The sequence below is a fragment of the Cylas formicarius genome, unplaced genomic scaffold (genome assembly GCF_029955315.1).
Source record: "Cylas formicarius isolate icCylForm1 unplaced genomic scaffold, icCylForm1.1 PGA_scaffold_3__17_contigs__length_32017465, whole genome shotgun sequence".
Classification (NCBI taxonomy): domain Eukaryota; kingdom Metazoa; phylum Arthropoda; class Insecta; order Coleoptera; family Brentidae; genus Cylas; species Cylas formicarius.
Window position 1 is genome coordinate 8501965 of NW_026844326.1, and position 27311 is coordinate 8529275.

The 27311-nt window shown below is 35.0% G+C and overlaps 1 protein-coding gene across 1 annotated transcript in view; it reads left to right on the plus strand.

Annotated features, from left to right (window-relative positions):
• Positions 1-27311, plus strand: part of LOC132699435 (cysteine-rich motor neuron 1 protein) — a 341296-nt gene that overhangs the window by 49896 nt on the left and 264089 nt on the right. The gene's annotated exons all lie outside the window — the stretch shown is intronic.

A 27311-nucleotide genomic window follows, 5' to 3' on the forward strand; every position in this document is an offset into this window, starting at 1 on the left:
AAGTGTTATTTTGTGATAGATTCTAAATTAAAATCTTGTCTCATACTCTTGGACTGTAGCAAAGCGTTCGACACCTTGGATCATTTCCTTATCCTAGCTAAATTGGAATTCTTCGAGATGCAAGGTACTGTTCTTTCGTATTTTCAAAATTTTCTTGCTCAGAGATACCAAAGGGTGGTAGTTATAGGAAATACTCTTTCAGATGCCATTGCTTTGGAGAAGAGTGTTCCCCAGGGGAGTATTCTGGGACCTATTCTGTTCTCATTTTATACAGCTGACTTCTCTACTTTTGTTAAATTTTGTAAATCTCCTCAATACTCATTTATATTTATCTTTTGTTGTTAGTGAAGCTTTAAGTGCTGCTACTAAAATAAATTTAGATCTAGAAATAATTGCGGAGATATCTGCAGCTCACAACCTCTAATTGAATACTAACAAAACGCAGATGCTATTATTTGGAATTAAAAGGGAAGATATTGTAAAAAACGCCTCTTTTAAGATTACACTAAATGATGAGATTATATCTCCTTCTTCAGACGGGTGTAAAAATTTAGGATTATGGTTTGACGGTGACTTGCGGTTTTCTAAGCATGTTTGCTGGGTGTTACAAAAATCCTTCTATAAGTTGAGGACCTTGTATATTCATAAACATTTTATCAATAAAGAAGTCAAACTTAAACTCTGTGGTATGTTGGTTTTATCCCATGTCGCTTATTGGAGTATTGCCTATTGGCCAGTTATACTTAATCGAGATAAGGAGAGACTCCAACGACTTTAGAATGCTTGTATTCGTTTTAGTTACAATCTCAGAAAGTAAGACCATATTTCACAGTGCCTCTCTTATTCGGGTTGGCTCATGCTAGAGGACCGATATAAAGTTCAGTTAGAAACTTTTGTCTTTTTATAAAACTCCAATAAGACCCCATCATACCGATAAACTTTGCACAGGAAATGATATTCATAATCGAGACACCCGTCATTGTTTAAGATATTGCGTTGCTAGACACACTTCGGTAACTTTCCAGAGATTTTTTAGCTATAGAGCAGTTAAATTATTTAATGAAATTCCTTAGCCTATAACGTCCCTCCTCACAATAAAGTCCTTCAAAAAAGCGTTAATATTGTTTATTAGATCCGCTCCTAACTAGCAAAAGCGTATAAGTTTATGATGTGCGTCTATTTCTTGTGTTTATGATGTGTATACGGGTGTGTATTTTGTTAACAATTATAATGTTGGTGCTGTTGTTCTAAAATTACATGGAAGAGCGCAAATTGGAATGTCGCCACTCTTGTATTGTTACTTAAATTGTAATATATTAAATTGTAATATTTGATTTTGATAGCCTTACATAATTAACGAAACAGGACATCAAGTTTTATTCAATAAGACTAAAATTCTTGCAGGTAATCAATTCTTATATCTATCTATAAGCAACCAGACAATCTTAACATCAACTCACCAAAACATCGGTCATGCCCTTTCTTCAGCTCGGCTCCTCTCAAACAAGATAAGAACAGAGTATAATTTCAGTTGATTTCAGAAGATTTGTAGAAAGTATTGTGGTTGGTTATCCCGTATATAGAGATTCAAACTATATTGATATCTTGATATTCAACTTTCTATCCGGGTGTCTTCAAATGTTTAAATGTCAAACAAAAGTAGGTCATATTTGAAAGTTAAAAGCGTTCCACTATGCATTGAAATCAGATATTTCTTCAAGTGAAAACAGCTATTATACTCTTCAAATAAACTTAGTCTTGCATGGTAGATAATGACGTAAGGATAGAGGCCTCATCGACAGACTTCCCCTATGAAGTGATCCTGCCAAGCAGGAATATCTGAGTCCGGTCTAATGCTGACTCCAGGGGAATACCAAAGCACGAAATATATCAGTCGGTCTTGTTCCAAGCGCCTATGTTATGTGCCGGTTATACATGAGAGATTAGGAAACGGCAGATCACAGAATGGCAGTGAGAAGAATCAGCTCTTTAAAACTGGGGGGTCGCAATACCCAGCTTTAAAAATCTGAACAAAATACCCTCTCGTAGCACTTTGTACTGTAACTGAACCCGATGTGTAAGGAAAGACCTGAGCGTGTGCCCCAATAAATAACCAGGGCGCAGAGGCAGGTCTGGCAACCGACCACACACATTAAATCCTAGAACATCGAAAAGCCTTAGAAGAAAGCACACTAAATTTTTCTGTTATATCCGGAAATCCTATTGTCCACACGGGTTAAATGCCACCGACCTGCAAGAGTGCAACAATTGCGAAAACGTCGTGTCAACGATATGTCGCAACATCCGCAGCCGTCAACCCCGTCAACGTCAGCATAAATTTATTATTGTATCGTGTTTTACCTATTCCAATTTTGGACAATCGAACACGATTATTTCATATAATTCCAACAACAATAAAATATATTGCGCGTCATGACGATTCTTTACTCTGTGTACTACCTGAAGACCTAAAAAGCTGCAAACAAATTCGTGGTAAAGAAAGAATCTGTTTTAACTTAATGTAATATCCCATCGATAGAGAAGCCCTTTGCGAAGCACAGTTGCTTAGACATTCCGATCGTGTTCCTGTTACATGTCAATCTTCAATCGTCTTGGCCTCCGATTACAATGTTATAGAAATCGACTTTAATTATTGGCTATGTACCGTATCCGAACCACTACCAATCTCCATTAAATGTGGGAAAAGAGACCTCGTAGCCGAAATGTTAAAAACTAATTCTTTACTTAAACTACAACCAGATTGCAGTGCATTTATTGGAAGCTCCAGAGTACGAGTTAAATACTTTGTCGAAGAATATAAGAACGTGACCTACAAAAGCCACGCCGTGGAGATGTCATATGATTGCTGTTCTCACATTCCAGAGAAGTTTCAACCCCCAGAGTTGAAACCCCTGAAGCTAAGTAAGATCGACACCGACGACCTTAACGTGGCCCAACACAAGTTGCATGAATATTCGGAAAAATTAGAAAACCTACTGCATCAACCAACCTTCAGAAATATTCTCACTGGCTGACAATTATTTCGATTATTTTAATGACTGTTTTAGTACTTTGCTATTTCGTTTGCAAATGCCGGAGAAAGAAACCGACAACACTCGCCATCGCCAATGATAACGATCCTTAACAACCTCCGAAGCCAAGTCGCAGACCCCTGCGCCCGATGCAACTCAAATCACTAACTCCGAAAAGACGGACTATCATCCACCCAGAAGTAACTACCCGAGAAGCTACGCTTTAATTAGTCTACGAAAAGCTGCAGCTATATGTATAATAAATAATATAATGTATTATATTGAAGAATTCATTATATTAAAGAATTGGAAACTCTTCTTTTCCTTTCAAGTTTTTGTGACTAAGCAAAAATAAATGAATAGGGAATTTTTTTATTTTTTATTTCTGTACGAATACGCACATATATTAATACATTATCATCTCATACAAATCACAAAATGTCATCAAATTAACAGTTTTGATTAGTTGCTTGCTTGCAACAACTTTGTTAATATAAATATTTTATTTATGTAATAGATGTATATAAATATATATGTATATAAAAGTATATTTTGCCCGTCATATATACATTCTTGAAACCATTTTCAACAACAGCTTGCCATTTTATTACTATTTATTTATTAAGGTGATTTCAAAAATTTCACTTTAGTAAACGATTTAACCTCAAAATCTCAAACAGGTAGAAAAAAAGACTTACTTTTAATCGGGCTGAAACGAGCTCTCGGGGTATCATTTTCGTTATTTTTAGTTACACATTAGTTCTGGACTCTTATTCTTGTTCGCCATAGAAAAGAAAACTAAATGGAAAACTGGTAGAATTATATTCCCCGAACGTTCTCTCATTATTCTCAACTAAGGGAGTTACAATTTCTTCTAGCGCTTTTTGCTTGTCAAATGTAAATTTTAGAAAGGGTAATTATAATTCACTGTTATGGAGGACACTTTACGTAATGAATAATTATTAAATACCATAAGAAATATTTCTTTATTATCAGTAATAGCAAAATTTTGTATACGTTTTTTTTTTAAATAAATTTAGTCTTAAGCAGAATAAGTTCGTATCTTTGCTATTTAGAAAAATACAACACATCTAATAAGCGAAGAGTGTTAGAAGTAGTTAGATCTGAATGTGCCTATGCGTTCAGTTGATAAGGGCTAGCATTAAAAACTAAGTGACTTATAGAGAAAGGTCACTCAATAAGATTATTGAAAATTTTATATAGAAAAATTACGAATAGCAGAGTCTGCCTCTGTTCAATTTAAAATTAAGGTTTCTAAAAAGCTTTTTTTTTTCACTCTTTATCCGATTGATGCAGTGGATGAGTATTAACTGAGAGTCTAGTAAATCTTCGTTCGGAGGAACTTTTTAATATTTATTGTTACTAATTTTTACTGAATACTAATGGGTTCTTTTTCTCTGGGAAACTATATTACTGGGAATTATCGAGTAGACAGTAAATCTCTCGAGATTATTCCGTAGTTTCTAAATGTCGGATTGAGAATTCATTTAGTTCCTTACTTTTATGCGAATAGAGCTGGTAATGAACTTTGGAAACAAATGGCAATATCGAATAAAAAGATATTAAAACGGAAAGATCCTAAGTGTCCACAACCACAAACTAAGTTATATTGCTTAGGTAAGTTTGCAACAAACGGATTTAGTTGCCGTGCATGCTGAAGCTTTTTTACAAGGGTGGAGTCCTGTCAATAGCATTTGGAAAAAATTAAATTTGTCAAAACCGAACGTTCCTTGTGAAATCCATATTGTTCAGCAATAAGCGTTATCCATAACAATTTTAGGTAAATTGGGAATTAAGAACCCCTCAAACCATTGCTCGAAATATTCGTAGTTCACTCCGTGCTGATAATCTCTGTCGCTTTTCTTTGTTGAAAAAACTCGGTCAGCAGCAGCAGAACGAAAGCGTTGGCCTCTTTTTGTAGGTGCTTTAAGACCTGTTGTTAAACCCTTTGAAAAAGCTTCTCTGCGATCTGTTATGGTATTGTCATACCAAGCATAAACTAATAGTATGACCCACATAGGCCTAACTTGTATGCATATTCGCCAGAATCTGACTAACTTGCCCGCTTTTTTCTTGGAGTAAAATTTTTAGATTCGCTATTTTTCTGCTCCGCTGTTTTTTTTATATTTAAACTAAAATTTCCTCCAAATAAAAAGTACTACAGTGACCTGTGCAAGTTTTTTTGAAAAATTAAACTTTGGACATGGACTTTGCTTTCTTTGAATTTTTTGAATTTCAAGTTAATGGTAAGAAATCGAATATAAAATGAAAGAAATATTTCATAAGCCATTTTGACAGACTTGCGCATATTTATTTATATGTATTTAACATGATATTATCGATGTCCATGACACACAGGTATGTTTTGGCGATTCTGAGACTGCTATACCGGCAGCTTTCTCCTATTTAAAATGCATGTGCTACCCACATTGTATATAGGCAACATACTCGTAAAATGTAAAATATTCAAATTTAAAAAGTATTTCGTGTTGAATCGAGATTGTGTTCCGCATTCAAATCCGTCTACGTCTCACCCGGCTTGAAGCTCATTCAATGTCTATCAGATCTGACGCCTAATATTTGTCAAATACTATAAAACCCGATTAACCCTTTGTTAAACACTTTTAAGGTCTCTATTTACGGGGCCTAATGCGCCCAATATCCCCTGACGGATCCGAACCTTCGGAGAAAACATCAAAAGGGTTAAATTTAAATTGATGATGGCAAAGCAAGACGTGTTAAATTTTGTTTGGGTCTGAGAACTTTTAATGGCCGGATAATAAATTTTGATTTAAAAAAAAGAGCGACATTTTGTGTTCGACGTCACGAATGGACGAATGTTTTTCGCGCTGGTGTCCAACGAGTGAAGTTGAATAATGAAAAAACTGCGGAGCTGCTAGAATGTCGATATATAATGTCTAGGAAATATTCGCCATCGCCATCCGATTGCGGTGAAAATACTTAGATATTTTGCGATTAAGTACTGACGGAAAGTACTTTTTTTTATCAAAATTCAAAAAATCAATTATGATCGTTTCTAGGGATAAAAACAAGAGCTTGCTGACATTATGGCCATTAATGTTTTTGATTTACACCAACAAAAGTGAACTCTGTATCGGACAATATAGTAAAAAGGAAACAAACCATTAATTTATTAGGTAAAGTAGAAAAGGTAGCTTACAAAACGTATCTCTTAGTATTAGGTTTGGGTTAACAATTTTATTATACCAGATGTCCTACTAAGGGCAACGATATTAGGATTAGGGACAGTTATCGGTTTTTACAAACAATTTTACCTAATGTTAACTAGTTAACAAAATTTTCCAGCAGATCTTCTAAAAAGGTAGATGGCATGGAAGCTGCCATTGGGAGGACCGTGGAGTTAACTGACATTTCAAGGTCAACCTTAAATTGATTTTCTGATAATGATTCACTAGATAGGAAGGAACGATGTGACAAAGGCATCATGAAAGTGTTTAGGAATGGTGATACTGAGTGCATGGGATATATGAGAGTGATCAGATTCAGCTACTTGAATCATTGCAACAGAAATTAAAAGAAAAAAAAACTTGGGACAACTCAAAACAACCAATTTTATGTCCTTTGATGACTTTAGTGACAGCACAGATTTAAACTATTCTGATGACTGACTAACTGACTCCATAAAAAATTTTGGTATGCAAATAAGGGCGATCAGAATTATATCCAATAGATTGATAGATAGATATAAACATGTCAACCGCTATTTTAGAAACAGGTAAACATAGATATATATATCCTGCTTCCCCTTTGAATTTGCTGGGAGCTTAAATACACTAAAACCGTGAAAGATTACCTTATTCGATTAGATTTCATCTAATCGTATTCTTTTTGTTTTGTATTTAGGCGTGCTGTAAACCAGAGTAAAACAGTCAAATAAAAAATATAGTAAACAATACGAATTCGTGTCACTCTGTATTCCTTTTAAACACCTGATGAGGTTTAATTACTTTACACTTTTGTGAAGTACAAGTACACTTTAATGCGAAATAGCGGAGCAAACAGACGACGAATCACGGCCATCAAAAAGTTTCGCATTATCACGTAAACGTGTCACGCATTTTTTTTGTTGAGAGAATTGTCAAGAATTATCCGGCCCCGAGATAACCCGCTTGTAGCGAATTATTTGCAACAAAATCTCTCGTCGGTTCGAACAACTGATGGCCTTTGTTATTGTAGCAATAAATCGCGCGCCAAAAAAAAAAACGAAACGGGGGAAAAACAAAAAAACGCAACGTAAGCGCGACATGTCAGTCCATTCCGCGCCGAAAAATCAAATCGGACGCGTCCGCTTAAAACGCTTTGGGATCTTTTAATGCGTAAAAGCGTTCGACGGAAAATCGATCGAGATTAACGAAAATTGCCTAAAATTTTAATATTCCCTGGTCCCCCTTCTCCCCGCCGGTTTGAAACTAATCAAAAACTTTCCGTGTAATTGCAGCGAAGTTGCCTTTCTGTTTTCATTAAATCTAATACTTCCTTCGATTCGAAGGTTTTCTTTTTTTCTCGCCCGATTCCAAATCGAAATCGGCATTTTTCGTAAAACGAGAAAAGCAATTCGGAGTTTAAACAGTCGGAAACGTAAAGGCGAATAAAATAATATTGTTGAGCGAAATGTTTTCATTAGTACTCCTAAAAAGGCCCTAATTTTAATGAATTTAAGTGCCCGGAGGCTCCGCAAACGCAAAGTGAGAGCACAGTTGATTTTTCCCGTTATCATTTTTTTTTCATATTGATCGGTTGTAATTTTTTCGTGTAATTAGAACGTTTTTTTATTTCGCTCAAAGCCCAGGCTGATTCTTCCATTTTCATCCATGAATCTTGGTTAGCTTGATGTCAAAATCGGTCGTTCAACAACGGACGGATCCCGTGTTCGATCCTCGTAGGAAAGAAAAAGGTGGATGTAAGTTTTTGAGGTTGTGTTGAGGAACCCCCTTTGGTTATCTACTAGATTCTTCAGGTTCGGGCGCATCAGGGTTTGGGAACCATGGTTATGATTGCAAACTAAATGTATAAACACAACAAAAATAACAGAAACGAGGACAAAAACCAACAGGTTTACAGATATCAACAAGAGTTAATGAAAACCGGATTTTCAAATTTAGGTCATTGATCCATTCCAGCACAGAGGCAGTGACCTCGTAGAAGTCGCTCAATTCTCCATTGTATGATGAGAGGGGGTATTCGGAATGTTGCGGCTAATCCTCACTTGTAGAATAAGTTTCGGCAAAGCAAATGCCGCGAGACGTTTTGATCCTATTTTACGTCTTCCACTGTCACCTACAAGCTAGCAGTAATGAGGGAGATGTAGATTTCAGTCTCTGTAAGCTGGCATCAGTAGGTCACTGTGTATTTTAACTAGTCTTTCCTGCCTGCGGAAGCTGGGAAGGACAATAGGGCTTAGAACGGGCAGAGGTGTACTCTTCAAATAACCGCTAATTGATATCAATGTTTCATTAAAAAACATCTCAAAAAATTTATTTTATGTGTAATCCTCGAAGCAATAAACAACTTAATAAATATAAATTCACAACGAACATGAAATAAACAAAAGATGGGAAAAATTGTATCTGTACAGGTTGTGGAATTGACCGGTAATTTGTTTTTGTGTCAATTGACCAATCAACTGACCGAAATAATTTTAAGAATACAATGAAATTTAGATTAATTTATTTCAGAAGGACTTTTTTCCGAAATCAACTTCAATTTCCTAAATTCACTTGAAGTGCTTTTCATCGCCTTGAAACAGGTTCCACACACAATAACATAAGGCGCATGAAATTCAACTGGGTATGTCAGTTGATTTATTGTGAGTGATGTGATCGTGGTTATGAGAATGATATCTTAAAATGTTTTAAAATTAATCTTTTCCAAGCAGAGCTCAACATTTTAGTCGGTTCGCACAATACGAATTTTTACTCAAGCTTACCAATTGACAATGGCCATTTTAAGAATTATCGCACAATTAAGATTGAGTAATATCATTTTTCTGAAATTATCCTGTAAAGGCTGCGGTTACTTCATTAAAGCTGATCAGAATCTGCTCCGTATGTAACACTAATCAATTTGGAACAATTTATCAGCATCACTTGCCCGATGCATAATGCTCGCTGTACCGTAGACTCGTCCAACAAAAATTCCTTTAAAAAATTTCACTCACTCACGTGGGTGACAACGTTTTGCTTATCTTATTGCAAATATATTAAACACCCGCGCCTTTCTAAGAAATGTGTAAAAATAAAACTATAATTTGTATCTGTGTATTTGAAATTATAGGTTGATGAGGATTTCTTTTTGTAGAAATGTAATTTCTGATAAACAGTAAATAATAATAATAATAATAATAAGTAATATTTATTACAGTAGCCTGTGGAAGTTTCTTTGAAAAAAATGTAATATTTATTTATTTAATTGTGCGTCGCGTCGTTCATAAATTTCGACATGAAATTTAAAGGAATACTTGTATTTTAAAAATTTTATGTTATGTAGGTTAGACTTTGTATTTTATATAAATTATGTAGCAATTCCTTCAAAAATTTATTAACGTCACTTTTTGCATTATGCGACTGGGTAAATGTATGATATATGATCCTCCACAACTTAAATGTTTTAGGGAGAATTTTCATTTGTCTAGTTTGTGGAGATACAAAATGGAATGTATTATTTTTAATTTAAATTTGTGTCAGGCTCAAAGTGGACGCACTAGCTCCCCAAACAGTCCTTAGAGTTTGTGGATTTTATTTTAACCGCAGTGTGAAAGTGTTCGATCCATTGTAATCCCTAGGTACTTCGGGTAGGGGGTAGCAAGTTGTTTGTTGTTTGGGTCGAAACGCATCACTTCAGTTTTACTCATATTTGGGATTAGCCTCCAGTCGGCTAAATATATTCCCAGTATAGCCAAGTCTTCGGATAACACGTTGCCAGTTTATCTTAACATTTTACTCTGGATTGCAAGGGCCAAGTCGTCGGCATAACCGAACTTTCTCACGGAAATGTGGAGATTGTCCAGGACATGGCTTTTATTCCTAGGACCTTCCTAGAAATAGATATCGGTCGCTTTACAGCAGCGCACCTCAAGGTGTTTCGTAACTTGGCATCGAAAATTAAGTGAAGAACTTGTGAGTCGGCTCAGTGTATAAGATGCCCCGAATTCGCTCGGTATTTACAGTCGTTATGGTGGCTGCTTAAGTCTGCGGGTTATTTTGCAGCGTGAGGGAAAGTGTACAACATATTATAGGGCCAAAGCATCAGCAGTGGGTTGTAGATGTAGGCTGCCGTGATGTCAGCTATTTAAGAGCTATTTAAGAGCGGTGGTATATGGCTCCGAGCATGTCGAAACCTTGCATTCTGCATCTGTAGCGGTATCTATACTCTATGTGGGTTTCTTGGATAGGCAAGTGCTTCACTCTGGGCTCTGTTAAGTTCTTCGCATTTTATTTGGCAAATTCGGATTATATGTTCCCTGATCCGGAAAAGGCTAATATTTTTGAGGTTTTAATTGGGCGTAGATCCACGTATATTAGCCAGGAGATCCGGATATATTATCTGGTTACCCAGGGTGCATGTCAAGAATTTGCAGTCAAAATCAGAGATGGGCATACGAAAAGTGTATCTTCAATTGGAAATGGATGGAAATGAATTTCGTAAATCTACGTAGATAGATAGATGCCTACACCGGGTAATGCATTGCCGCATGGAATATAGGAAATCCCACATAAATTTCTAAGTGCCAAAACATTCGCTCCCCTGTACATTTTATAGCAAAGTTGTAATATAACATAAACTCTTGTGCCGAGTTTAAATAAATTTTGATCTTCAATCTTCAGTTACTGAATTAAACAGTAAAATAAAATTCGTAACAGTAACAATATTTTTATTTCTGATTGTTATACGTTATTAAACTCACTTTAATCAAAGCATTGGACTGAATAAAAAATAACCACAATTAAGTGTTATTGTGCAAATGAAAGGGACAATAGAGATTTAAAAGTTTTGTTGCATGTGGAGGAAAACAGAATTATTAGTACGAGAATTCTTGGACAAGCTGTAAATAAACATTAAACCACAGTGTTGCGCACCAAGACCTCTGGGAAGCCAATAAAGAAAGAAGAGTTGCATTTTGTTTTGAAATTATGAAAAAATAAAATAATGATAGGGATTTAAAAAAATATATTTGTTGTGGAATATTATAAAATAAAATAATGATAGGGATTTAAAAAAATATATTTGTTGTGGAATATTATTGGCCCTTTGGTCACTTAGGTCACCGGACCTCTCGCCGATCTTCTGTGGGGTCACTTGTGTCACATTTATAAAAATGTTAAATTTGAAAATCTTAACCGGTTACAAAACGCTATTTAGTTAGAATGTTGCAGGATTTCACAATATCAACTAAGCAATGTTAGGAATGAATTTAATGTTCGCTTAGGATATTGTTTAAGTGTTAATGGAGGGTTTGTATACGTATTTTTATTATAATAAAAGACTTGAGGGTGAAAATGAAATTCTCCCCAAGAACGCTCGGTTGTTAAGACAAGAAGGTCTTAACAACCGAGTATGAGTTTGATCCGAAGAAAAACATAATGATATTCCTACATACTTAATTTATTTTAAATTTGTGAAACCAAATGTTCAAAACTTTATTGTAAACGATTCTTTATTTAATATGTCATTGTCCAGCTTGACATCGTCAAGTTTTGGAAATAGCGTTATGGAAAATATTCGCTGGTGTTTCTTGTATTGACCTTTTGCAATTTTGCGATCATATTATTAAAACTTATTCAAACTCGGCAAAAAAAGTTATATTACACCTTTGCCATGAAATGTACAGGGAAGTAAATAAGAGCCTAAGGTAAAATCAGTGTCACAGTCAAGGCGGTGTGCACAAATAGTATAAAGGACATCACAGTGATTTTTTTTTGTTTTATCATACTTCGAGGACATTTTGAGAAAGTGTTAGATGTCGTCGAGATTCTAGTTATTAAGAAATTAAAACGTTCCAGGAGTATGTTACTGCCTCCCTGCAAATCTTTAATGCACCAGTTGTATTAAATAGCTTACAATTTCTGAAAATAAAACCCAACCTTCGATTGGCTTCCGCAACCATCTTGTCGATGTGATTACTAAGAGATAACTCACAATGTAACAAGATAGCACGATCAGCAAATGTAGCGGTGTTGGATAGAGCTTTCCAGTTAGTGTTATTATATTGAGGAATTTCCAGGGTTAAGTAGAAAATGATTTTTCACATTTCAAAGCAATCCTCCAGGATATTAAATGACGTATACAGTCGCCTATCATGGAGATATTGGAAACCATGAGATATATGAAGTTAAATTAAAATAAAGTTGCAAAATGTTTAGACTAAAAACATGCTGTTGAGAGAACTAAAAAAATCTCATCATTTCCGAAGATACGTTGAAAAAACCGAAATATCCAGACTTCGTTTCTTTTGTTATTCTTGAGCTCTATAAAATAGCGTTGAGAGATTTAAAAATCCACTATATATTAAATAGCGTTTTTTATTTATGTACGACACAAGATGAGTCTACATTGTTTAAATCACAAAAAAAGGGCTTTTATTAATTTTTAAATGTTCTGGTGCAGTAGGCGCTGACGTGATAAATAAACAAAACAAAGTATATGTATATGTATATATGTATTAAATATTACATTAATGTTATGTATTATAGGTTCAAAAAACTGACCATTATTTTCAAAAGTCATAACATCTTGTAACTGTCGAATTTAAAACATTTCTTCACATATCAGATGTAATGTTGTAGAAAACTTCATGAATTAGTCTTTTCAGTTGACTCTCCGTCTCAAAAAGTCGCTGGTTAACATAATTTTCGCAATATACGTACAATGCAACAAGATTATTACCTAAAGTTTCGGAATTTAAATTCAGGTAAAATTGTGGTCCGCAATAGAAAATAATTTTATACCTACCTTTGGTTTGGTATACTACTTAGTATAAGTTTATTAGTAATCATTCTTATTTCGTGTTGTTAAGTTATAAACAATGTTTATTTGACTCTCATTGCACGTGGTGCCAGCAAGCAAGCATCTTTAGAAGAAACGGCCACATTGACGAAAATTCCAACATCAACTCTATGGAAAATTGTGACTAATCCCATTTCAGCGAGGAAAAAAGAAGCGATGCTGACATTTTCTCGAGTGTAGATGAAAGTGATCAAGATATAATACGGCGTAAAATTCACCAGTTATACGAGGAACAAGGCGTGCCTACATTAGATATCATAATTAGGAGGCTTGCAAAAAATAAAACCTGTGTTAAATGTGGCAGAACTACCTTATGGAAGTGTATTCAACACATGGGTTTTAGATTTTAAAAAATTGACAAAAGGCAAGTCTTAATGTGATCTTTTAGAATTCGGAAATGGCGACTTGAAAAAATTAGGATTTACAGAGAACAACAAAGGCCAATTACTTACTTGGATGAAACCTGGTTCGACACTTATGATACCCCGCAAAAGGGTTGGGTTGACTCAACTGATAAGTGTAAAACCAACGCGCCATCAAAAAGAGGTAAAAGAATGCACGCTGGCTCTAACGATGGTTGGATTCCAAATGGACTTTCTCTGTCTGCGAAAAGTATTAAAGATTCTTCTCGGGATTACCATGAAGACACCACCGCGGATTTATTTGAAAGTTGGTTTAACAACAAACTAGTTCAAAACATTCAAACATGGACAATACACGTTATCACAGTAGACAGTTGACTAAAACCCCTTCCTCATGTGACACAAAAGCAACAATCAAAAACTACATGTATAATAACGACATTTATTTTCACGAAGATTATACCAAAAAGCAATTAATTGAGGTTCTGCAAAGCTTGAACCTACAAAAGGAATAAGTCTGTGATAATTATGCGAAAAATCTAGGACATACAGTTTTAAGGCTTCCGCGTTACCACTGTATATTTAATCCCATTGAACATGTTTGGCACCAACTGAAATCTGCCATTCGTCGCAACAATGTTTTTCCCCGTGTTGACTCCAATGTCTTCAAACTTATAGAAACCGAAGTTTTTAACATCCCTCCATAAATTTGGGCAAATAATAATTAGAACAGACAATGATAGCGATAGTGATACTGATATATTATGTGAATAATTTTAGGTAATTTAAGTAGGTAATAAAAATACTTTGCAATTTTATTTTAGATTTAAACATATATACATACATAAATAAATAAATATTGTTTAGTGTCTTTCCTAACAAAACCCCAAATAATTAAATTCTAAGCAAAGTACGGACCTGTTCGGCCATATTTCATTCTTACAGCTTGCCCCGGTCATTCCTTAATTCGTATCAGTTAGTCTTATATCTATGAACAGACTTTACCTATCCATTTTTCATGCAGGTACCCGTGCAGGTCGTTGTGCGCTGGTGCGAGGTCCTGTTGAAACCAACAGTTTCAACTTCAAGCTTCTTCAATGCCGTGCTTCAGGAGGTTGCGGTAACGCTCAGAGTTATAGCACCATTATCAAGAAAGGGTCTATTAACACGCTTAACACGCTTTCATCGCACCAAATAACCTTGTGCGGAATATTTTCATGTTTCTGACACTTGCCGATATACCATTCGTAAAATTTTCTTCGCCTTTCTTCATCGCCAGGTCTGAGCACTTCACAAATTCTAAATTTGGACAGGTTTTCTTTTTTAGAAAAAACATATGACGCAGATTTAATCATTTCAGCATACTGGTAAAGATTTTTGGTTATTCCACAAATTATTGTACTCGATTATCTTCTCTCTAGGTAATCCTCATATGAAAAGGTACGTTCCATTTTAAATAGCAAAAAAGAACCAACAGAGAAAGGAAGCAAATTTAAAAAAAACGTTTTTTATAGTATATTATGCAACAAGGCGGTAAAGGGCATTTCACTCATGAGTTTATTTGGTACAAGCGGACAGGAGTAGAAAAGAACGTTTATTAAACACCCGCTTTGCTCGTACCTAATAAAGTCATTACTCAAACGCCGTTTGCCACTCTTGTTGCATAATATACTATTTTCATCAATCATAAAATATATTATAAATATAATGCAATATAAAATAAAACTGACAGTTGTAAATTAAGATTTATATCTTATCTTAATTGTAATTAAGATTTTTTTTCATGTCAAGATAGTATGCGCCTGCCTTATTTAACATCCGAATTTTGTTTGGAGAGTACAATTAAACAAGATAAAACCGAATTTGACTTTATACGGCTCCTCTTTAAAATTTGGTGTCTACTATCAGCTCCACTAACTCGTAGTAGTACCATTATCCGCAAGCGTTTCAGTTTTTTAATGAAACGTCAAAACTCCGACAACACAAATGATCCCATGCCCAAACTCTCCGCCTCCGGATCATATTTTAAGTTGAGTCGCCGGCAACGTCAGCGTTTTCGATTGCCATTCGACGCAGCACACTGTGGAAACTTTAAAAAGGTCATACAATTCAGCTAGAACGAATTCGGGGACCTTTAGAGTAGCAAGCCCAGTCGATTACATATTCATCCTTGCAGAATGAAGGCGTATATTTAATAAAACGTCTAAAGTTCACGGAAGAAATCCGAAAGACAATAGATCTCCGGGCGGAATGACAGGCCCGGTTCAATAAGTGTCTTTCCGGATCTTTGGTCATCGCCCGTAAACTTTTAGGCTATTATCTCGACGTCTACAGTAATGGCCTTAAATAAATTGCAAGTGCATAAGAGGCGGAATTCCTTTATTATGTCATAAATTATCCCGGACGGGGGCGTGAAAACTACCGCGAGGCGTTTGCACCAGACGCCATTTAGTTAGCCACGATCGGAATGCAAAGGAGAAGATTTGTACAGCGTGTTTCGTGGACAATTACTACTTTCCGACGAGAACGGAAACGCGATTTATCACAAGTTGTGAGCAAAATACACAAGCGTATGTTTGGTAACATGCGCCCAATATTAGGTGAATTGCTTCCTAACGTTTCGCTAGTATGAGTGACAAGTTTCTTCAGAGGTCCTCGCATCTCCGATGTTGGACGTAGACTGACGAATCTTCAGCAGATTGCATTTATATCCATGGAGAGGTTCGATCTCAGATGACATCGAGACTCGTTCCATTTCGTCTAATTTCCATGTTCCGCTTCGGTAGGCTTTGATATATCCATCGGCAAAACTGACACATTCCTAAGTATCGGATTCGGAAATTATTCAGATCTCTGTGGACCTCGATGACTTTCCTTACCAGTCTGTTCTAATAGCTAACGGTAGCAAACTAGTCGCCAGCGTGTTCTGCTACTGCAGACTTCTTCAATTTGTCCTAGCCGCTAGCTTGATTTGTGCTCCTTGTATGGAATGTATGGAAGATAGGCTCGAGAGGTAGTTTGCCTCGAACGCAGCGGTGTTCTTGCATGTAGGTTCTTCGCCTCGCAAATCTTTCGAGCTCATTGGGTCAGGGTTCTAATGATTCCAGCCTTTTGACTTGGGTGGTTGGACAGGGCGCGCAGGTATCTGTCCGTGTGTGATGATTTCCTATTCAATATTTTGTTCAGCTTGTTGCTTTACTTCTTCGCTAGTAAATCTTAGAACGCCAATTGTCGTCTCCATAGTAAACTGGATGTTGGTTGTTCAGTTGGTCAGTTCTTAAAATCACGAAAGTGTCATCCAAGTACCGATACCAAGTACTGGATTGTACTCTCTCTTCTACGCCGCACACCGGTTCGTAGAAGTTCCGATTCCACACAAAGTATTTTCCAGTAAGACATATTTCAAAATACGTACAGATATCGACTGGAAAAATATAATATATAATCATTTTTAACATTTCACATTTCATATATGATGGTGGTCCAAATATGTTGATGGGCCAGAAAGAATTAAACTTGAACCTGGAAAAAATTCCGTTGAACCGGGATGCAAAATAATGGACCTTTTATATGCATTTCCTCTTGACACTTTTTACAGACTCATTTGGCAAAGATTTTGAACCACACCATTGGAAAACATCCACGTTTGGTCCAAAAATACCACTTTCTTATATTTTGATATGTAACTTTCATTATGTTCACAATTAATACTATACCTCAGAAGTACTGAAGAAAATACACAAGCGTATAAATGGTTGCATATACAGCGAGTATGTTTGTTTTGTTTTGGTTTCATTTTAGAACTTGGACTTCAGAACCCAAATTTTTTTGTTTCTGTTAATTTTAATGCGCGTTTCTTTATAGCACGGTTCTATTCATTTCATTTGGAATTGTCAGTTCGCACATGCCCAATTCAGATTCTCCAATTTTAGATTATACCTAGTTTCTTAATGCGGCAGAATAACAAAATGTAATACTAATCACTAATCTTCCGAATCCTCCAATGTCGGATGTTGGTGAATCGAACTTGCTAACGTTTCGCCAATCATCTTATTGGCTTATTCAGAGCTTAATTGAAACTGGTTGGGATTCTACTCAGTACCTGCTTATATACTGTTCGACTGATTCATAAATTGGTGAAAGGTAAAGATCTGAGTCGGGGTTAAGATTGTTTAGTTGCTTAGAGATTTCTAAGGTCTTTTCATGTTCTTTTAGCCCAATTGATATTTTTCATCATGTCTCTCCGATTTTTTTTTGCCGCATATGCATGGAATGCTGTAAACTCCTAGTGTCTTTGATGGGTCGTAAATGTTGAGAAAAGTAAATCTAATTTTAACATTATTTAACAGTTTTCAGAAATCTCGCCAAAAATGAAAATTTGATTTTATTACATTTTCTTATTAAAAACTCTAATTCTGGTCCATAGGTATCCTCAAAAATCATAAAAAGGGCTTATGAATTATCTCATAGTTGGCTTCTTTTTTTATCGTTTGTTAATATATTTTCTGTTCAGAAGTCAGCTTTAATTTTTTTGTTCTTTTCCCAGAAGCGGTCTATCGATAGTAGAGAATTAAAAATTTTTGACGTTATATAGTCTGGCCCTTTCTCTATCTGACAATACCAAATAGTCTTATCCAAGTTGTACCGTTTGCCGTCGGGAACGGTTTTTGCGGGACGCTGCAATTTTTTAAATAATGCTTAATTACAATTAAGTGGAGCGGGCTGGGGGGGACTTTATGGTATTACCAATAAGACCTCCTCGACCTTCATCTTCCAATAAAATTTCAATCTTCTCGGAGCCACGCAGATATCCTAAAAAATTAAAAATGTAAATTAGTTGTATATCACGATTTTGGATCGAGGTCGATATTAACTTATCCGGCTGAAATTTGGCACGAAGATAGGGGGTCGGGAAGATATTAAAAAAATATAAGTGAACATGAGGTCTTTCCGTAAAAACTATACTGTCCACCCCAGGCCTACATTTTCGGTTAATATTTTCGATTTATTATTTTCATGTTTATCATGTTTTTCTTCAAAAATTTTAGATTTTTAATTTTTTAAAACATTTACGTTTCTACGAGAAGATAAAAACTAATAAACTCATATTGTGACAAGAATGCCAAGTAAACACAAGACGAGATAACTCGTAGTTGGCATCCTATAAAAGAACGCAATCTACAAGTTATTTCGTGTTAACACAGTGGGAAATGTGGAGTTGGTTTTGGACTCATTCTCTTTTCATTTGTAAGTGGAACCTATTTGTTAGAAGGTGTTATAATTCTGGGTTCAGTGATTGGTGTTGAAATAGTATTACCACTCTATAAACAAAAAGGTCGATACCAGATTATTTCAACAGAATCTGAAAGTATGTCAAATTGGCAAGAAAAAATCTTCCAATGCGTTTAAGAGTTATGGCCAGACGGACCTTTTTTAACATTTGAAATAACTAATTATGCTTCAAATTTTTAGGACTAAGTTAATAAATGTTTTAATGTGACAAATAAATACTAAACAATTTAAAAGCCCAAATTCGTTTGTAAAAGTGATTTCAAATAACACAATGACAACAATTTAAATGCTTTAAATGTAGTTTTTCCAAAGAGCTTCGCATTTTGTTTCCAAACCAACGGGTGAATAACAAGTCCAAAGTGATCCAAAAAGTACAAAATTTTAATTTTAACCTTCTAATATTTTTAAAAATTTGTCTGTAACTTAGGAGAAGTATAACAATAAGGGTTACTGTAAAGCCTGAGATAAGCTTAGTTCAATTTTTTTTAAATATTTGTAGCAGGCGTAAGTAAGGACTTATTTATTATTATAAACTCATGAGCTTGACGATAAAAAGTGGAAGTATAATTTATTGTTTCAAATATTTAGAAAGCTTATCTGATAATAACTCTTGAGCTCGTGCGATTATCGCTATGCGGTTTAAAAGTTTTTTGTTACAAATTTGATCCCCTTTCTATTTTAAATTTTGGAGAAAAATTAATAAAACGATACATGTTTGAATTGAAGCCCTCTAGCGGGAGTAGTGAAAACCGGTTTGCCACAGGTATGTTTTTCTGTTAATAGGAAAGGTTTTTTTCTGTCAAATGAGGTCTAATTTTATCAAATAGGCATTTCAATCAGCCAGACATCTTCCTTTCCATCAGTCCTTATTTAATGCCTTATAATTAAAAAAGGTTTCTCAGACGAGAGCTAATTTGCTCAAACATGTTGAGTTAAACCTATGTTATAGGCGTCTCAATCAGTTATCAGCCATCCGCCCTTATAATAAAAAGCGATGAACCAAAAAAGATGCAAAATGCTAAAAGGATTATAGTGGTCATATTCTTTATCAACTTATACGCCCCCTGGCGGCATAGGTGCGAATTTTTATTTTCAGCATTTTCTTTTGGGCATATTAATCTATTATATTCTGTTCGTTCCGCAAAGTAAGTGATTTGAACGGGAAAATTATTTCGCGCTAAATTCACCGTCGACTTATATTAAAGCACTATAAACGCAACTTGAAACTGTTTTAAACGGCGACGTTTTAATAAAATACAAGCGAGTTTAAAGCGCCGGCAGCTTCGATCAAAATAAAATAAAATTTTCAACGGCACAGAGTAAAATTAATATTTAAAATCCTTTAGAAGGAATTACGGACCGGCACTGGCGCTTTCTCGAATCGTTTTAGTTAATTGTGCGGCTTTGTGGAACACCTGGCCTAAAAATGACGGTAATAAAAGCTCGAAATTGGTGCTCTGGGAATTGTATACACACTCCCTTTACTTTGTTCGGTCGAAATTATTTCGCATCGATTTTAAATAGTGGGTCACGCAAAACGGGGATTCGGCGGTGCCATAAATTATTAGTATTACTGTGCGGATTGATTTAACTAATAACAAAATAAATTTGGACGACCATAACGGGCGGCTCTGGCAAGGAATTTAAGAACATAACTTAAAATGTTTCTTATGGGAAATTTTGCAATAATAAAGAACTTTTTGCGTGAAGTATCACCATTACGAATACGCCCACTAGATGGTCAATTTTTTTTTCGTTATTATAATCATAAATTCTGCTTATTTGTACATTTTTAGCCCTTTGTGTTAATACAAGGGAAAAAGAAGCTACCGAATCATAATTATTTTATCGAAAGTGTTATTTTTTGGATAATTCTATGGATTTAGCCTAAAGCCAGGGCTTTCGAAAATCTTATAAATACCAATAACAAATTTTTGAATAAATAGAAATATAGTTACTAATCAGTAACTTTTTTTTATTAAATACTTATTAATAAACAATTGTAATTATTATATATAACATTATAAATAGGGGAGAGTGGGACACGAACACCAGAAGCTTCGCCAAAATTTGGGTAAATTCAGTTAAAGTTCGTCAAAAGTAAATCGACTTGATGGTTAAGAGCCACAAAAAATAACAAAAAGCTTAAGTGAGCCGCCTTGCCCCACCCTCCCCTAAATAAAAATTTAAATGAAAACGAAAAAATAAATAACAAATGGGGTAGAAATAGAAAGCAGTCAAATAACGGTCACTATCAAGAATCACAGACAGAATAAACACAGAGCTTTAAAAAATTATTTTATTTTGCTTCTCAAATTTTTTAATATCAAATTTGTTACCTGATTTGGAATTAGGTTATATAAGCTTAAGTTAAGAGAATTTGTCACGCTTTTAGTTTATTTGGAAGGTTTATTAGGAAGTGGGATATTTTGTCATTTGAAGTAACTAATATGTTGAAAAGGAAAATGCCACCACCCAGGACATAAATTATGTATATTAGATTAAATAAAATAATACGTTTAGTCGTTACGACCTTACACACCTAATTGATGGTGCACAGATCATTTTTATCTAACATAAGTCACAGATTATATGTTTTGTCAAACAAATACATGGTCACAGACCAGTGGTTATTTTTCATATGCATACTATCAATCTATTCGTCATTCATATTAACATATCTATGATTATCTAAGTGGAGATTTTTTGAGTTAAGAATTTTTAAAACTGAGTGTCACAATCCAGAATTTGTCGAGTAGCGGTTAAGACTGGTCTCTATATCCATCGTTGGATATAATTCTGATTGCCCTTTTACATTACGGAAAATTTACCGTCTGTTTTCTCACGACATAAGAGCTGAATTGCCAACATTGAAGAAAAATAAACACCAGAAGATCAGAATACGAGCAACAGCCGCCACATATTGTACTTTACAACAGTTGACTAGTGATAAAACTGTCAGAAATAAACAGGATGCAATGTGATTCTAGCTTCCACTGCTGTGGCACTCTACAGGGCGTCACAAAATCAGGAATCAATCTACAATTTAAAAAAAGTCTTCAAAGTGTTAAATTTAGAGGCTATGATTTCGTATGTACAGATGTGGAAAATAAGTTTCCAAATGGGTATTCGAAGCTCTATGCTTATTTGGAAGAAATATTGATTAAAGTTAAGATTTCAAGACAATTTATTCACTATAATTTCGAAGTATACATAAACAAATGAAACTACCGAATATACAAAAATAAATAACATAGTAAAAATCAACCCAAAACAAAAGCAGCTATATAGACAACTGTATAAAAAACCAAAACTGAAAACAGTACATGAAACGTAACAACCTATTTTTTAATGCTAAACTTTGTCGGTGAATTATATATCACTACAAATACAAAAATGTCCATTGCTTGAAAGAGCAGACTTGCTAACTAAAACGTTTGGGGAAATAATTGGTATTTGGAACAATAATAATAATGAAGGTCTTTATTTAAGTTATAAACAATATAACAGTAACAACTTACCATTCTGACAACAAGGCGAGATTCAGTCTACTAAGGATAAGTATACTGTTCTATCTAGCCCGAGCAAAGAGAAAAAGAATTACATAAATTTCCATTTTATAAGTTGTAACTTATATCACACAAAATGATTAGTGTTCCCTCGAGAATCAAACACGCAGTAATAATAAGATTTCATTTCATTTAGAACACATATACCTAGAAATTTCTTTAATTTGTTCTTCCAATAGTTTTTGAAATATTTTAGTATTAAAACGTTCGAATTTGCTTCAGTGTTTATTTTATTTGATATATTTTTTATTTATTTAAACATCAAACAATATTATATCAAACGGAGCATTTAAAAATTTCAGTAAGCGTTCCCTTGAATCGTATATTAAGGTTATGTACAGCCAGTTTCATAAAAAACTAATGGGATCTAGAGGCAGGTTTATGCAAATATTTTGAGTAATTAAAATTTATACTCATATTTTTAAGAGTTGTGTATGTGTAAGTTGTGGATATCGAATGATTAGTTTTGGTAAGAGCGCGCAATGCTATTGAATTCCCATTTCGTGAGCTACTTCATCACTATAAGAAAAGTGTTTGTTTGAAGACGAAATTGTTGTAAGTAATAAGAGACATCCCCCTTGGTAAATTTGTGAAGATATCTTGCAAAAAATGAATATTATGCTTAAGTTATATAGGTATTTTATTCAATTTTATTGTTTATCGTTCGTTTTTTTCGTAAGTTTTATCATTAATCATTATCATTAAAAGACTCAACTCAATAAACATAATTTTTAACTTTTAAATAAACAACTTAAAATAATTAGGTTAAGCTAAATGCAAGATTGGAGTCCAGCATTTTAACATAAACAGGACAAGAAGAAACACTTGGAAGGAGTTTAATATTTTGTGCAATCTCCATGTGCATCTATCACAACTTGATGTGTTCGGCTCACGGTCATAAAATGAGTTATGAAGTTTCCTTCCAGCGACTATTCGACCCATGCAATCTTTCCTCATTCCGCGGTATTACTCCCATTTCTCCTGATGAAATCCGTCCCCATACATTTACAGTGAAATGGACTGCAGTTCTGTACCTGTCGACAAATCGAGGGTTGAAATGCTGGTGGTCTGGTCTGTACACATTGATTTTACACTTTTTGGAAGATTGGAAGATCTTTTCCTCGAAAAATATGACAAATATCACAAAACTGCTGTTCTTGTGCTTGATAGTTAAGAGCGATAATAATCCGTTCTTGTTTCTGTTGGGGAGTGAGTGCCATCTTAGTGCCTTAATTATTCGACAAACTGTGGTTTTAGTGCCCTTAAATTCCGATAGAATTTTTGCGTTATTCGTGATTTGAAAGGGGTCATCCTAGACTATCCGGAGCGCCTGATCTTCTTGAACTGAACTAACAATTTGTCTGCTAGATCCCCTCTTCCTTTCAAATGTTTTTTCTTGTCTCCACCTTTTGTTAATAGAAAAAACGATTGTTCCGTTTAATTTAAAATATTGGCCTACTGCTGATTAGCTTGGTCGCAATTCTTCCTTTTAACTCTAACTCTGGTGGAGTCATTTTAGGATTTTTTTATTTTCCGAAAGTCACAGTCATAACTTACTTTATTAAGAGGTATAAAGGAGATATTCTAGTATTTTTGCATACAAAAATGCAGAATAAAAAAATATTCTATTGTTTATATTTAGCCAATAAACTCTTTGAAGTTGGCACTAACTAATTTTGTTGAACTTTCGGATCCCAAAAATCAACCACAGACACGAATTTGGAGACTTTTGAATTCGCGACTGCATCCCCGCAACTTAAGTGAAACAAAACCAAAGATTCCCAGAGTATTGTTTTATGTTTCCTGCTTAAAAATTCACTATTTTGATATATACATTTTAACATTAAATGGGTCTTTTGTAAACATTTTGAAATATGCTCCGAAAATTTCTACTCTCCGCCCATTATCATCATCCTTCACCAAATAACAATTTTTTAAAAATTATTATTATTAATTATCTCCACAGAATGACTACTCAATAAGCCAAAAAGGAGTACTGCGGATTTGCTAGCATTTAATTGTAAACAATTTAGGGCTGATTAGCTTCGCCGAGAAAAAAAGAAAGGTGAATCTGTTTGTCGTCTGCATAATAACGATAGATATATTACTGCTTGAGATCGATGCTGTAGCATTAATTTCGTGATTAAGAGTAGGTACTGTAAATGTTCGGATTGGGTGCGAAGAAACATAAGAAACCGATCTATCACAATAGCATATATATAACAATTTAGAGATCTATATAATTTATATAAACATTCAACTGATGCATAGTTCCTACGACTAACTAAAGCCGGTATTTTTAATCGTCTTGGGAGAATATTATGATGGTCAATGCCTCTATGTGGAAAGATGCCTTCACATATAATTTTTAAATTTTAAAGAATTCCTTTCAACGTTTTCTTTATAGAGGCAACGGCAACCTCTTAGTTTCAAATAAATGGGGAATAGTTTTATGTAGGACTAAAATTTGATCACTATTGCCTTTATAACTTTCTTCATTTAAGTGCCATGGGGGTTAAGTGGTATGGGTAATCAAAATGTAACCGTTAGTATTTTAAAACAAAACAAAAAAGAATAATAAAAACAGGAACAGAATTACTCAAGAAAATTAAAAACAGTTCAACTAGTAACGAAAATATTTAACGATCATAGCCGAGAATGCAAAAAAACCTTAACTAGATATTTCCTAACCTAATAGGCAGTACTATTTACAAATCTTCTGGGTCCTCCTGCGTCGGTTTTTGTTAAGTCGAACTTGCTGACGTTTAGCCACTTATCCTCTTGGCTTCTTCATAGCTTAACTGAAGCTGACTCGCATTCTACACTGTAGCGGATTATATACTGTTTGAGGGGGGCGGAGCTAAATGATGGGGCATAAACAATATCTCGGATGACTGGTTCCCGTATTGGCGACAAACCGGATTACATGCAAGAATTTTAGTTTTATCGAAAAAAAATTCATGTCCGGTTTCGTGATTATATTCGGCAACTGCTGATGAGTTTATTTGTTTTAGTCTTAAGGCTCTTTCAAGTGCTTTGAGTCTAGTTGATATTATTCGTCTGATCCCTTCAATGTATGCTGTACCTGTAAAAGGTTTTAATATACAAGCTAGATATTTTGCTCTTGATATTTGTTGGTGCTATGGTGCTAACAGGTCGAAGGGGTAATCCTGGTTTGTGAATCTTATTGAGTCTGTAGAGACGAGGAATTTGAGTCATGAGAAGTTAGGATTACCCTTTTGACCTATTGTCAGCACCATGGGTTCTCCAACATATTCTCTAGCAAAATTTGTAATTTCTATATTAAGAGGGAAAACTGATAATTTCGTACTTAATTCCTTTCATTTCAATGAACAATTAAAAAGCGTTACATTAGATCCACAGAATATTGCGTTTAGTTTCGACGTAGAGTCCCTTTTTACTAAAGTCCCCATTCCTGAAACTCTCAACATCATTTCAGTTATTGGGTTCTTTTGTTTACAGAATATCTACGCACACAGATCGATACTCAAATCTCTTGTTTACTGAGCCGTAAAATTATCTCAACCTTCCAAAAGCAACCCCATACTTGCAACTGTTGTTCTTCCTGACATTCGTTCTGTCCAAAATTCGCTCAACATCTTCGTCAAGGACAAAATTCCGTTTGAGATGCCAGGACCAAGTAGTCCACAGCATTGTAAAAGTGCAAGTTTAAAGAAACTGTATTCATTAGCAATCCAAGTGTGGAAATACCTACAAGCGGACCAACCTCACGCTTAGCTACATCCGACTCCGTTAAGGTTGAACCCTGTCGTCTACTACATAAGCCTCCTAGCCATTCAAAATATCACTGACCACATATCAAATAATATAACTTCAAAACCAGATTTACCACTTGTCCAAAATCTCTCGAGATCTTCGGTCCGTCAAAGATAAAATTTCATTTGAGATTTACAGCATTCTGTGCATACGCTGCAAAGAATGCATGCATGAGCCTTAAGACTAACACAAATAAATTTATTGCCAGTTGCCGAACGCAATCGCGAAACCGGACATGAATTTTTTTTCGATAAAACTAAAATTCCGGCACCTTTTACCATCGAAAAATCGGAGAATCTATAGAACTCTTTCGAGACAATCCTGTGATTGGCAAAACGTCAGCAAGTTCGACTCAACATAAATCGACTCAGGAGAAATCCAGAAGTTTTGTAATAATAAGTTACAAGTACTTTTGAAAATGGCCCGATTTTGTTTATGGTTCGGTACTAATAAAACTTTCCGTGCTGCGGCTTTCGCTCCTTTAAATCGATGATAATGAACTCCCGTCGTCATACACGACGAGTTTTATGCGTAGGACAAACTTTATTAAGCTGGGATTGCAAACATTCTCATTAATTTAAATTAATAACGACGATTCAATAACGCGGAACGGGTTTTCCTTAAACCCGGATTAAATCGTACTTCCTACGCGCGGAAAATAACGACCCTCGATTTTTTCCGGCGGTGGAGGGGGTGGGGGGCACACACACGCGCCCGACATCAAATATGCAAATGCAGGTAAAAAAATGTTTAATGCGTCTCCCGGAATTTTAATCGTTCTTCATATAAAATATACTTTTTGCATGTTAACGTGTCTGCCGTATCGCGTATTCCGTAATTTAATACAGAGCCAGGAGAGCAGATAAAAAGTGGAAAACGCTGGACGGTGAGCGAACGGAGACGGGGTGTAAAAACGACGGGGCCGGGGTTAAAATGATGTTTACATATCGCGAAGTGTTTTTTTTTTGTTCGCCGGACTTCAATATCCGAACGTAGCGAGTTTATTTTGTTTTTATATGACAATCTGGCAGGGAAATGAGCGTTCCTGATTGCGTCGAGTATTAGCTATAAATTTGTCGAGTTTAATTGGGCTTTTATTGATTGATGTGGCGATTTAAAATTTCAACCCAAATAATTGCAGCTTTTGAATGCAAACAGTTTTGGTCGTTTATTGATTAAAATCTGATACTGGG